Source organism: Molothrus ater, chromosome 8 (genome assembly GCF_012460135.2).
Source record: "Molothrus ater isolate BHLD 08-10-18 breed brown headed cowbird chromosome 8, BPBGC_Mater_1.1, whole genome shotgun sequence".
Classification (NCBI taxonomy): Eukaryota; Metazoa; Chordata; class Aves; order Passeriformes; family Icteridae; genus Molothrus; species Molothrus ater.
In genome coordinates this window covers 6,327,144-6,341,609 of record NC_050485.2, presented here as the reverse complement: position 1 = coordinate 6,341,609, position 14,466 = coordinate 6,327,144, and the positions used below count along the sequence as shown (strand labels likewise).

Here is a 14,466-nt window from a genome sequence, read left to right as displayed (position 1 = left end):
TCACACAGCCTTTCCCTCATGGCTGTTGATAGGAGTGCCCAAAACAAGATCTCAGCCTCACGGAGCTGATGTGACCGTAGCCATGTTCAAACATGACCCAAAGAGAGGATGGGGCTGTGCCCACTGACTGCCCAGACCAGCTCTTGCATGGCTCATCAAAAGCTTGCTCCTGCAAACTCAGCTCCTCACTGCTGCTGCTCTCTCCCTCAGGAGCTCTGCTCCGTGCTGGATTCTGCACACACTTCCTCTGCCCAAGGTACTCCTATCACTAGATGGAAGAAGAGGGGAACCAGCCTCTCATTCATAGCCACTGACACATAGTTCTCATTAATCACCACCAAACTAGCAGTTGGTCACTGAGATTCTAAGTGCAGTATTTGCCCAGAGAAAGAAGTGTAACTCCATCCTCCCCTCTGGGTAGCAAATGCCAGGGAACAGCTGATGGAACTAAAGCAAATCTTAACAGGAATCACTCCCTAGAATGAGCCTCTCATGAACTGGGGGCTCACAAGATCCATTGCTCAGTGAGCAAAGAGCTCATCCAGACCACACTCTGGAGGACTTGTGGGGTTTTGTTCAGTTTTCCCCAGCTTGTAACATAGCAGCTGTGTTACAATGTGTCAGATTCGGGGTCTGCCAGCATTTGGGAGGGTTCCTTTAAACAGTACAATGACAAAATCATGAGTTCTTGTTGACTGCAGGATAATATAAATCAGCTATTGAAAAGCTGTATCATTAGTGCTGTTGCTTTCCAGTGGTAGATGGCTGCAGTAATGGATTGGCCTCTCCATCTCATCCTCCCACTGGAAAGCGACATGTACAGGACCGATCAATAACTTGATCTAAGTTACTTGTAGACATGTCAGGTGCAAATATCACCCTTTCTCAAAAGGTTTTAAAGACCAGGTGGTTTTGCAAAATTTAAGCCAGGCAACAAATTGGTTTGGATAAATTGTCATTACAGCGGAAAACAACATAATCAGACCCACCCACATTGCTACACGTGAGTGTTAAATAGACAGGAAGTAATTCTATTGTATGCATGTATTTCTTTGTGGGGTCAATAGCTCAAGATGTTCCATTTGAAAAGCATTTTCTGGAATACCATGTTGCTGAAGAGCCTGTTTGATAGGAAATAACTAGATTATTTCATCATGGAATTTGCCACTAATTTCTACAGCTGAAATCCTAAAATACTTCCAAAATCAATATCAAAATCCACGGTCATTACTAGGGCCAGAAATCTATCCTGTTGTGTCACAACATATTACCCACTTAATGTAGTGTTGTCAAACCTGAAGTCAGTGAAACTCTACAGATCACAGCCTTGTTTCCACATGGATCAGTGGAGAGGCTAGAGAGGGGTTTAAGGGCCTTCCCTACACAAAAGTGGCATCACTTTGATGCCATTACTATGACTAAAGCATGCACATGTGTTTCTATTGCTGACCCCACATCTGCCACCTGCACACACACACAGGGGATATGATCAAGTAGTTTATAAAACAGGTCAGAGACAGATAAATCACATGTAAATTTATCATTTTACAGCCCCCAAGGGTGTCCATGGACACACAAGGAAGGGAATGCAAGCTGAATCCTGGCTGTACACTGAGTCCTGAATCTGTGGCACTGACATCAGAACAGTCTTTTTGGGGGAGAAAACAAACATGGGCCAGGGCTTTCCAATAGGTGAGCTGCCATCTTCTGAAAACCCTTGTGACAAGTTGCCCACAGATTTAACTGAGAACTTCACAGGGATATAATATCTTTTTGAGCTGACCTTCTTAGAAAACTCTGTACTCCAAACTTCTGGAAATCCTTGCACCTTAAATGAAACACCCTTTTAAACTGCCCCACGTATAACACTTACATTCTGTGGTCTCCATGGTACTAATACCAACTTTCTTCAGTAAACTCAACAGCATCAGAAGTAATGTCATAGAAATTATTTCACCTAATTAATTTTGCATTGACTTCCGTGACAAGAGCAGGAGAGGAAAAGGAAGGTGATGGCTGGGTTCAGGTAGCCATAACCATAAAGCAGAGGAGAAGGCTGAAGACAGAGGAAGAAATAACATCATATATAACATCATGCTTTGTACTCAATTTGCCTGTTGGTCCAAGCAAGTACCATGAACTTCCTTGTCTTCCCAGCAGGGCAGTTGTGCTGCACTGCACCATGTAAAACCCTGGAAGAGCAGAGCACAGGACAGCCAGTGGCTTGGCAAGCCAGGGACCCTCTGGAGCATGATGCCTGCAGCAGGACAGCTCACCAGCCCAGCTCCCTCAGCACCAGGGCACCACCATGAGGAATCCAAGCGCCTGCACTCAGCCCACAGCCATCCCAGCTACACAGGCTGGTGGCTGATGTGCTCCAGCCTCACCACTGCTGCCAGAACCCTTTGGGTCAGAAGAAAGAAATGGATCTCTCTGGCAGTCAAGAGAGTCAAGAGATCCCTTTTTATGGGGGCAGGATTATGGATTATCATGTTGTGTAGATCTCTGCTCTTCTCTACTCCCACACTTTTTTTTTTTTTTTAATAAATGAAAACATACAAGAAAAGCTCAGTGTCTTCTTTCAAGACTTCTCTATTTCACTAACTTGTTCCAACCTCCGTCACAGCTCTTCCCTTGTCAGCAACTGTACCACTGCGCTATACCTCTGCCCACGCACAAATGCACTGGGTGAAGGTATGAACTGGAATCTCTCCGTTAAAGGAACAAGCAGGCATCCCAGAGACTGACACAGCTGCTATTTGCATGTAAAAGAGGAAAAGAGGTGCATGACTGAGCCCAAATTAGCATAAGCAAAGCCTCCCACCGCATTTGCAAACTACAGCTTGCACAGTGGTGCTAATAGAGGTGCACACTCTCCTCACAAAGAAGGATTTCTACCTCAGCCGTAAGGAAGCTTGTATAACAGTGGTCCACAGAATTTAGAATGAACTTTTAAATCCCTATTTTTCTGAAATATAGAGTGCTAGAAAAAGAGAAAAACAGTGGATGCAAGGTAGTGTAGATATACCGAGGTTTAATGTCATCCCCACTTCCAGCTTCATTTCTGAAGCTGGCTACCCCAGAGATGTGTTTTGTGAGGCCTCTATCACTTTTGTACCCCTAGATTTCTGAATGTCCAGAAATATTTACAGCCCTCAGTGCACCTAAAAATGAAAACCAAAATAAGCAGGGCAAATGCAGATCTAATGCACCGTTTCCATCTTCAGAAAAAGGAGAACCATTCATTTTCAATATCAGCTCTTTCAAAGGGATTCTCTTGGGATTAATTTATGTCTGCAAAGTCTTGCTGAAGACATACATTTCATAAACTATAAGGTTTCCAGATTTTAACATAGTCTTTGTCTCTCTGGCTGCTTACAGAGATATCTAAGCATCCATGTCTGTGCCTGTACCTATTGAGTCAGAAAAAGAGGATTAGATGTCTCAGTAGACTGTTAAAGAAGTGCAGCTTTATTGGTCCCCCAAACCAAACTGCACTTTGAGGTCTTGCTGTAAAGAAGTTATAGACTCTTTTTACTTTATCCTCATACTTTCATAGAAGCTGTTGGAACAATTCAGTGCCTATTTCTGCAGTAGGTTTAGCTCATCTGGGAAACTAGAAATAACAGTAAATGCAGACATTAATGGTAATAAAAATCAAAGCTAAGCCCTACATGAAGAGAAACAAATTCCAAAATGAAAAATTCGATTACACAGTACCTGTCTCCTGTCTTGACTTCCTCATTATACGTAGAAATTAACCCTGTCATTAAGTACTTTGATCAGGCTGTACATAAACAGCTTATAACGGCATGAAATCGACCACAGCAAGCAGCAAACGAACAAGTGGAGAAATACTGACATTTGGGGCTGCTGTCAGACATCAAGTGCTCCTACTCCCTCAGGGCCAAACTGCTAGAGTAAATGGGGTTACTCTGAGGATTAATTGTTCCCTCCTGGTTTGCACTACTTCCAGAAAGTTTCAGCAACAATATCCAAGAGGCTATCACTTGGAGATCAGTAGTACTGTTCTCAGATCTCTGAGAGATTTATAAACTGGGCTTTGTAACTGCCCTTTAGGTTAAAATTTGGTATAGACATTCTCAGCCCACAATTGACCTGGGGCAGTATCCCACCTTTTTAAAGTGTTCTGAGGTCAAGAGGAAAAGCAGCATTTAAAGTACAAAGAGTCACTACCATCTATCTACTCAGAATTAAGGCATGAGAGGAGAGCTGCCCATGGCCAAACTGGTCCAGGCTTGCATTGCTCAGAAATGAGGTATGGCACCAACTCCAAATATTTGTCACTTACATTTGGAGAATATCCATGTGCTAATGCCCATTATGAGCAAGACTTCTGGGCAATTGAGAATATTTTTCTGCTTAGTTTGTTTGTTTGTCAGGATTTTGGAGCAGAAGTTGCTTTCTTCTGGGATGCATTTAAAGCAATGAAATTTTACTTAGTTGTAATCCTATCTAAATTCCTTGCACACACAGACTGCTACGTGACCAGAGGCAGTCAGGCCAAGAGGGTCTCTCCCCAGCTGTGCCCTGGCTTGCCATCAGTCCCTTGCCATCTCTGAGCCTTCTTTTCAAGCAGCTATGTTTCCTGCTGGCTCTTCCCACCTCTTTGCTATGAAGACCCTCAGCATGGAGACAAGCAATGGGAGTGTCCTGGTACAACATCTGCCCCTGAGCACTACCTCGGGCACTGCACTGAATTTCCAAAGTACAGCTCAGATGCTCTCTGCTTTCCTAGGTTAGCTGTGATGGGGTTCTAGTGATTTACCAAGAACAGTAGGCACAGACATAAGGGAGGAATCCTGATCCAAAAGAGGCAAAGGCAGTTTTCCACTGTATTGAAGATGCCCCAGATTTTAGCTTTAACAACCCAACAAAAGCTTGGAAAAACAATAAGCAACCCCAGAGATTATTTGTTTCTGTATATATTGCCAAACATATTGCAGAGCAGGCATTTTATTACTTCTAAAAGCACCAAAGTCCAGTATTTCCATCACTTATCACAATCCATTCTTTCATCCCATTGCTACAGTAAGCCCCAGGATGTTATTGCAATGCATTGTTCAACATGGCTATAACCACAGTTCAGACAAACTCAGCCATAGACCAAAACAGCTGAGCCAAAACAGCACGGGCACCATTGAGCTTCCCAGAATACTGCTCTCAATCTACAAAGCTGCACAGCTGGGCTTACTCATGCCCCACATACCAGCTGGGTGCCCACAAAAACATTTCTTTCCACATCCCCAGGCTCAGGCACTCCCTTCTGTACAGGAAAGCAAAGAGTGCAACCATGCCACACCAACACAGGTATACACAAGATATCACAGTAAGACAATGAGCAAGAGATGGAGTTATCTGCAGGCAGCATTTTTTCATCTGGCTCTAAGAAACCAGCCCAACTGCAGCACATGTGTAGTCCCTGGTAATAAAGCAAATAAGCCATTTATTTTGACTTTGCAATTCCTGTTCCAAATAATTGACTTAAATATTGCTGGGTATTTTGCCTACATTAAAAGTTGTAGTAAATGTGTACCTAAAATTTCTAGCAAACCTAAAAGCACAGAACAATCCAGGCTGCAAATGCACATTCTGTATATCAACCACTGCAGCATTATCATTTGATATTTTTACAACATGCCAGCTTCCCTTCTAAAAAAAATTCACTATTAATATAAATTTTATGGAACCAGCAGCATGCTAGGGATTTCTCACAGATCCTGTCCCTGAAGAATCTCCAGAATTCAGCAAGGTGATCAAATCTCATATGTCAAGTCTTCCAGTGATTACTGTCTTCAATTCACCTCTTCAGTGCTCTGGAGTTTGCTTCTGCTCCCACAGAGCATCCAGCCTTCCTGGTGAACTGCAGGATGCAGAGCAGATTAAGGTCTCCACTCCTGACTGAGCAAACCATTTTTAAGCATATCTTACCTGTAAGTGCATGTGTTGCTTTAGTAAGCAATGGCATCACCAAAAAGTATAGTCAATCAAGTTGTCACACACCTGTCTGAATAGCTGATGCTATAAACTAGAAAAATCCACAGGCACAGCTTTGGAGCTGCTCTACAAAAACTCACAAGTAAGGCACTTAGGCACTGAAACATATCAGTCAGGAAGAGTATAACAAGAGGAGCATGAGCAGCTACAGTGGCACTGTTTTTCAAAACACACTCAGTGCTTGTGGGAAGGCAAGGTTGAGCCTTCTTTTAGGTTTAAAACTGAACCTGGGAAGGAAGGCAGCTGCTCAGGGTTGCACATGAGTCACAGAAGGTATGTGAGAAGCTAGCCTACCTAAAATCTTCTGGAGGATGGTAAAAACTGTAGTCAAACTTTCATAAAAGGTTTGTTTTCACTAAATCTTTGTTCCTGGTTTTACATGGGATTTAAAGCAGTGTGGTAACTTTATTCTATCAGTAACAAATCCCAGCCAATGAGAACAGCACATATTCCCAAAGGCAGCTGGACAGTGTGGTCCCCTGGGAGGTGAGCAGATGTAACCAGGATGCTCAGCACCTGCAGTGGCTGTTGAAGGTAATGGGAATTGCTGGTACTCAGCACCACTGATGCTTGGTCTCCAGGAGAGGAATTTGTGATTTATCATGAGCTTATTGATTACTGATGGACACTGTCACAAAGACACATCCTTGAAAGGAAATGAAGTTTTCAGTCCTTGTCTAGGTATGCACCCATGGGCTTCTGTCTACAAGGTGATGTTTGAATTCCAGGCACACATCTGAGAAGTTGGTATCACAGCACACTTGCTGTGTGCTCATCAGGGAAAATCTCCTCAAACAGCTGCAGTTAAGCTCAGATCACACAAGAGGAGAGCCTTGCTTTGGTACCTCTCCAAGCCCTCCTGACAGTGGGCTGGGGCTTATGGTGGAAGAACACAGGCCCATGAAAAAGCACGCTACATGCAATTGCCTTCAGGACATGATAAATGTCAGGAAGGCAGTACACAAAACATTTCCAGACTTGAGCCAGAGAACAAAAGTGTGAAGCTCCTTAGTACAAGGTCTAACTCCATTTCATATCCACAGGCCCCAGAGGTGCTGTCAGGTAAAGAGAATGAGTCATGGGTACCTACAATATCCCTTCTCAGCAGTCTTTATCTATCACTGCCATTGCTCATCCGCTAAACAGCCAGAAAGTTATGGAGAAATATTTTGTTCACATTTTACCTGTACACATTTCCAGAGACTTTAAAAGAAAGAAACCAGAAAGGAAAACTTAAAGAAAACAGAAAGGAAGATATAACCACTTGCATGTCCCTGGGATAGAAGACCCACTTCTTCATGAAAAGCACCATGGTGCACCTGGCACAACTGCTTCTATTCAGAGCCATCTGTATTGAGATGCCTACTCCAGATGCAGGAATCCTTTGGAAACAGGCCCTGGTTGCCCTTCCACTTTCCCTGCAGCCTGTATCAGACTCTGTGTAACTTCTAAATGCTGGTCAGGAAAGACACACCACAGGTTTCTTAACACACTAAGACAATCCTGCCTTTTGGAAGTCTCACTATGCTCTTTTGATCCAAACAGATGTTATTGCTAGTAGCATGGCATAGATCTTCAGTGACTGTAAATGACAGTGACCTGTTGATTTTGTTGTTTTAACAATTAGTTACACCACCCAAAGATCCTGCATACCATCCAAACCACTGCTCTGCATATTATGCACTCTCTTCCCCAACAAGATCAGGTATCAGGACTGCAAGAACAGTCAACAGGAGTTGAGATGGTTTTAAACTGGGCATTTTGGCTTCCAAGTAGTAAAAAAAATCTTGTGTAAAACTGCTTGGGCACTTGATTCTCAAATAAGCAGCCTAGAAGAAACTAAGGACTTTTCTGATCTGAAGTTGCTCATGCTTTTAAAAAAAAGCATTTAAAAAAGCTCCTCAGAAGGCACCTGACAAATTACTTAACCAAGATTCGGGGGGACTTATGGAAATGCTTTTCAAGTAGTTGTTGAAACAGAGGTGCTCATAATTTTCTGAGGAAATAAGTCAAAATTAATCAAATAATTCCAGGAGCAGGAGAATTCTGCAGCCAGGCTCCTTATTCATCTGTGTCCAAAGGTTGGACTCTTCCTTGGTATGAAGAAGGTACAAACCATGACTGACACCTCCCTGAACCTGAGGCTGTCATGACACCTCTCTCCCAAGTGCCTCTCTCTACAGCCTCTCCTCGGCCCATCTGTGTTTTCTTCCCTTCCCCACATATATAATTTAAATGAATTTGGTCAAACAGATATTTTCAACCACCTGTCAAATTTGGATTACACTGGTCAGGAAATCAAAGTTATACTGGAGGAAGGACACACCTGCACAGAGGCCAGATTTTAGTAGCTTGCTAAAAACTCCCCAACATGCTCAGTACCTGCATTGATGGAAGCCTGCAGAAGAGCTTCATTACACCGAAACAGCACCAAGTGCTCTGGAGTGGGACCCCACAGAAAGGAGCACAGTCCTGGCAAATCCTGTGCCCTAGAGACTGCCTGAGCCCCAGCCCAGCACTCCAGAGTAGCTGTGTCCTCCAGAGGCAGATTCTCCAAGCTGCAGTTGAGGAATAAACACCCCTTGAATGGAGGCCCACCTCTCACTGGAGCAATGGCTGAAAGCAAGGCACAGGGCACTTTCAAATGGACAAAGGTGGGGAAGACAGTATGCAAAACCCACCTACCTATGAGAAGATTAAATCTTATCCAACAGGCCACTTACTTCCTCCTGACAGTCACACCTGACACACAGCCAGCACAGTAAATGAGATTTCAATGTGGGCAAGCAGGAGGCCAGGCACAAGTCTAGAAGTAAGGGGGTTTATTTCTTACTGAGGAGCTTGATAGCAGAAGTGCCATGGTCATTCTTTCTAATTTCAGGGACCTTTTAAATAAAGTTCCACTCCAGAAGCCAAGCATGAAAGGAGAGGAATGAAAACTCTTTGATAGATAAGATATTACAAGAGACTGTCAGAAGCTTGCTAGGAGAATGAAGTAACACTCTGGATACTGTCATTGAAAACAATAATGAAAGAGTACACCATTTTCTTAACTGAACTACTATCAAATCTATGTTACTGCCACACAACATATTTTTTGTCCGAAAGTGCCAATTTCAAGCTATGACTATTGATCTCTATCTACCACTCAAAATTAACTGCACTGCTAAGGAAAAGTGGCACCAAATCGTTTGAGAACATCAAACAGTAAAAAGCCAATGGGGTCAAATCAAGGTCAGAATTTGATGAGTAGGGTGTCAGAAATTTAATCCATTTTGTCTAAGATAATGTATAGCGCCCGTATTGGGGCTTTTTTTCCCTTTCTTTTCTGTAATTTTTTTATGCTAGCTTCTCTCAAAAATATCACAAAACCAGACCTCAACTTTTTTTTTATGAACTTTTTTTCCATGACTGGAGAGAGAAAAGATTAAATGGACTGCAACACAGATGGCAATTATGCCTCTGTTTATTTCCTAATGAGTTACAAGATTATTTTTTGCCTTCTGCCACATCATTTCAGAATACAAGAAAACCTTATCTTGAAGGAGACTTGAGGAGACAAAATAACACTGTTAAAAGTTCCAGTCCAGCTGAAGTGTATTTAAGTGAGACTGAAGTGTATTTAAAAAAAACAACAAACAACCAAAAAAAAAACCCAACAAAAAAACCCCCACCTCACAACTTTAACCACAAGTAAAGTCCCATTCACTTAAACTCAGAAATGATGGGTAAATCTGTTCCACCAACTGGTGAATGTGGTGGCTATCAAGTTCATTAGTGGCCTCACGACAAAATATTCAACAGCTCTCATAGTGCCATGTTGCATGTACAACTCAGCATTTGGAGAAAGTTAATTCCCTAACTGTGGCTAGAGAAGGTTTCTCCTCTGCCTCCCAGCAGAGCCATCTGTGCCCTTTCACTGCTCCCCATATCACCCCACCTGCCCCAGGTATTCCCCAGCCTTGAAGAGCTGACAGAACCCATTTCCAGCCCAGAGAGCCCACCCACAGCTGGGAGCACACTGACCCTGCTTCAAACTTGAGGCTTCAAACTTGGCTGGGGCCACTTGCTTTTGAAACCCAGGCTGAGTAACCAATTTGATAGTGGCAACACTGTCTGCTTCTCATATCACAGTCTAGTAATTAGCATGCTCTTGAAAAGAAGCATGAGATATGCATTCAGCAGTTCAAACCCCTGTCTCTCACCTCCTCAAGAAATGCCTTAACCACGGGGTTTTGGATAGGGGGACTCCCCTCTAAACCAAAATTCAGGCTTTGATCCTAAGAGGGCTGAATCCTCAGCCTAGTGATCAGGACACATGGCTGAAAGAGAAAGATCCTTTATCTGAGAACTTTTCATATGTTTTAGGCAGTAACTGGGGGTGGATAATATGAATTTGGATCTTGTCAGGAAGAGACTGAGTGTGACCTCCCACCTCCTACCAGAATACAAAATATGCAAAAGAGGATCCATTTTAAAGGGAGAGCAAGACACACACTCCTTTCTGGAACAGCACTACCTCCGTGCTGGAACACACTTGCTATCTGCAGTAGTAGGTAAAGACATCCCTACTCGGGAGATGGCTGGTGCTTCAGAAACACCCACATCCTCAGGACATTTCTAATTCCTGGCTCTAGAGGTTCCCCTTCAGTGTCTGGAGATTCCTGCTGCCTATGGTGAGCCTCAGGCTTATCTATCCCAAGGAAGTTCAAAGACAACACAACTGCTGTGGTAAAGACAGGGCACAGTTAGGTTGAATAATTTGTTACCTAAAAATGCTTCTGACAGATGGCAAGGCTGTTCTGGAACACTGTGAACATAACAGATTTTGGGACAGGGTGCTGAAGAGAACTGATTTTAGTGAAAAGTTGGATTTTTATCAAAATGACCTTTTCCACTCCAAGTGCCTGCTTTGCATAGAAAATTACAAAGAAAACTCCAAAATTTGATAAGAAATTGAACATCCCAGTGACTTAACTGGAGTTCTGGTTTGGATGTCATTATCCTTCATGGCCCATTGGCTGCAACTGGGCTCCATGTCCAACATGCATCATTGCCAAACGTTCCCATGATGTATCACAACAGCACAGGAACACAGAAAACCATCATTCTCATTAAAAAAGCTCAGAGTTTAAGGAGGAGAGTGGAACCATTTGCCCTGAACACTAGCAAATTCCTTAATCTGACATGGAAACCAGTTGCTTCTACCTTGCTTCCCCCCTCCACCCCCAAAAAACCTGCAATATTCACAGTCCATTCTAATTACCAAGGCATTTTCAGGCTGTATTCCTAAAGAAACGAGGCTTAGTTGTTGGCACTATTCTCCTTTTATCTGTCCAATGGTCAGTCCTGTGTCCCTTCCCTTCCTGTCTCCCCAACGCCTTCAGAACCTACCCGACAGACAGGGAAGGGGGAAGGAGCTGTGAGTGCTGGGTGGGAAGAGCAGATATAAAAATCCTTAGTTCTGTTTTGATACTTTGCAACCACAGCACAGATCTACAGAGCAGATCAGCAAGTCTCTGAGGTTTGAGAGGAAACACTGCCAAAAGATGGTATTTCTTTCCCCTCAAAAAAAAAAAAAGTTGAAACAGTTTATTACTAGGTGTTGTATCGCATCGAAAGCTTTCAGTTTCAGTACTTGTGTGACGTATATACCAAGTGAAGAGGGATCTTACTAAAACCTTCCAGGATGAAAACCCTCACACTAGCCAGTCTAGACATTCTCCAGTAAATACAAAAGTAGGATTAGATGGTGCTGCTATTCTCACCCCAAATAAAAATGAATATAAATTAAATAATAAAAATTAATTAAAAGAAAAAAAAACCCACAACTAAATCAGGTGAACATTAGCTAAAACAAACTTTAGTATGAGATGGTAAAATGCTACAATATAACTTAATAAGGTAAATCCATTAAAATACCAATACTTTCTAAAGCATGTATTGAAGAACATTTTTGTCTTACGACTATGCAAAGAAGGAACTTGATTTTCTAAATAAGAGTGGAAACCAACTCATTGTCTTCTATTTGGTACTTAGCTTCCTACATATCTAGCTATTAAATTAAGAGCTTACTGATTTTTAGTGTCTACTTAATCTCTTGGCTTACTTTAGACTCCTCTTCTAAAATGTTTCACTTAAGTGAGATGAAAATTGTTGATTTCTGATACTTTACTGCATATCTAAGAAACAGAAGCATGAAGCATGAGGAGAAACTTGACTTAAATTATACACATCTGTCTCTCCAAGAAAAGGTTTTCTATTTGTGTTGGAATTAACTTTTTTCCCAATACCTGGTAATTCTCCTGGTTTCTACATACATATTCCACAGAAGAGGCAAAGGTTACTGGTGTATAGCATTACTTCTGTACCATGCTATATGTTTTCAATTAGGCACTCCCACAATGATTTCCATATCTTGCCACTTGCTCTTCTTATTTCTTGATAAGTGATGGCCTTATCAGGAAGACGGGGGCGAGTCTGTTACTGCTTTGAGTAAACAGCCTAAAGGTCATTTTAGATGTTGGCTTTGACACTCTTGGTTCAGTAGACACCCACCAAAGCTGTCACCAGTATGCTGAAGTTACCCTCATGGAAAAACAGCCTTTCAGTGGGTCTTGGTTTCTCTTCAAAAGAAGAGACCACTAGTGGGCACTTAAGGATGAAATGAGGAAAATTCTGTCAAATTCCCCTCAAAGATACCTGACAGAGGCATTTGGTCTGAGGTCAGGATCTAAGTGTTGGAGGTCTTGCTGAGGTCTGCTGAGGTTAGGTGAAAGTCCTCATGTGAATGGGGTCTCTGAGTCCCTGTGTGCCCCAATGGGTGCCACAGTTCTAGCCAGTGCTCAAGGACCTGTTAAAGGAGGCTTCCCCAAGAAGTGACAGCAGCAGAAGACATCCCAGCCACATGGGCACAAGTGACTTTAGCAGATGTGGGGCTATGAACACTAGAATGAGAGGGGTAAAACCCATGGCTCACATGGCACCCCCTACTTGGAGTGTCCACCTGCACAGCTGTCACACACCCCACTGCCCTCCAACCCAGGCTTCTGCAAGTACCATTTCTCTCCTGCTGCACAAGATAGAGCAGTGGAACAGCAGAAGGCACAGCTTTGCTGAAATAGATGCATCCACTACCAGAGTGTGTTGGCAGCACACAGCACCACTGTGCCTCCATCAGTAAAAGGTCGTTCCAACACTATACTCCTGGCCACCTTCTCCCACACAGTCTTCAGCATGAAAGCAGGAAGAACCCAGCAGACAGATCTAAAGATACCAACATCCTGCAAAAGAAGAGCTGCATGACTAAAGCTAAGATCCAGAGCAAAGGCCAAAGCACCCACAGGGCTACAGCAATATGCCTTGTATTGACAACTCCACAGACTGAGTAGCACATATTCCACAAGGGACACCACCATCCGAGGCAGAATCCAAAGTTCACTGCAGAATAACTCCTGAAGACCTTTCAGGAAACTTCCCACAAACAAAAGTAACTTTCTTGTCAAAATTGGGTACTTCAGGCTCCTTGGTTCTCATTTTAGGTACCTGAAGATAAAGTATTTCAAAAGACTATGAAACAGGCAACTCTCACTGGAGTCCCATGGAAAGAGGTACTGCCCCCAGGATGCTATTCTGATACTGCCTGGTGCTTCACCTCTCTCCCCTCACACCAGCATGCAGACAGCTTATTAGCAAGGCATCTCAGACACTTCTTTTCTCCAGACTGTACACAGCACTTCCAGTAACTGAGGTACAGTGTCAAATCATTCATCCTGCTGGAACATACTATCTGTGTCCACTTTACAAAAGTGGAAAGGTGCAGCACAGTCCAACCCTCCTTGTCCAGCTAGACACAGGTCTGGGATTTTCCTTAAAAGTGAAGGGACAGGTTGTACTGATACATTACCTCCATTTTTCTGCAAAGAGAGGCAAATGCTAATATATATGCTGTTAAATTTCTATAGGAAGGTCACCTTGCATCATCTTTGCCTCACTTCTGTGCACTAAAAAGGAGAAGAGAGAAATCAGAGCCATGATGAAGAGCTACAGAAGACAGCAAATACATGTGTGTTCTTCCAAGATGATGCTGTCTTTTCAGAGCCAGACACTCAGGTTACTGCATCTACCAGCCCTTTTGCTTCAAGACATACATGACAGTAGCTACCAGAACATCCTGTTCTTCTTTTCCACCATGCCTTTTGAAATCCAGCTGTAGCCATTGTGACCTCTGGCACTGTCCTCACAACCAACACGGGCTGTTCTGCTGCCCTTAGAGGTGAAACTTCTGGTTTTTAGAGGAGATTCCTAGCACTATTCACTCTGAATGGCATTATCATGAAGCTGCTAATAGATAAAAACTACTGAGGACACATCCCATTGCTCCTTTTCCCTCCCTTCACTCCACAGCAAATAAGGCTTCAGAGCTCAAGGCTTCAGAGACCTCTGCAA

At 43.1% G+C, this 14,466-nt stretch overlaps 1 long non-coding RNA gene across 3 annotated transcripts in view; it reads right to left on the bottom strand.

The window, feature by feature from the left end:
- Positions 1-14,466, bottom strand: part of LOC118688473 (uncharacterized) — a 127,901-nt gene that overhangs the window by 95,598 nt on the left and 17,837 nt on the right. The gene's annotated exons all lie outside the window — the stretch shown is intronic.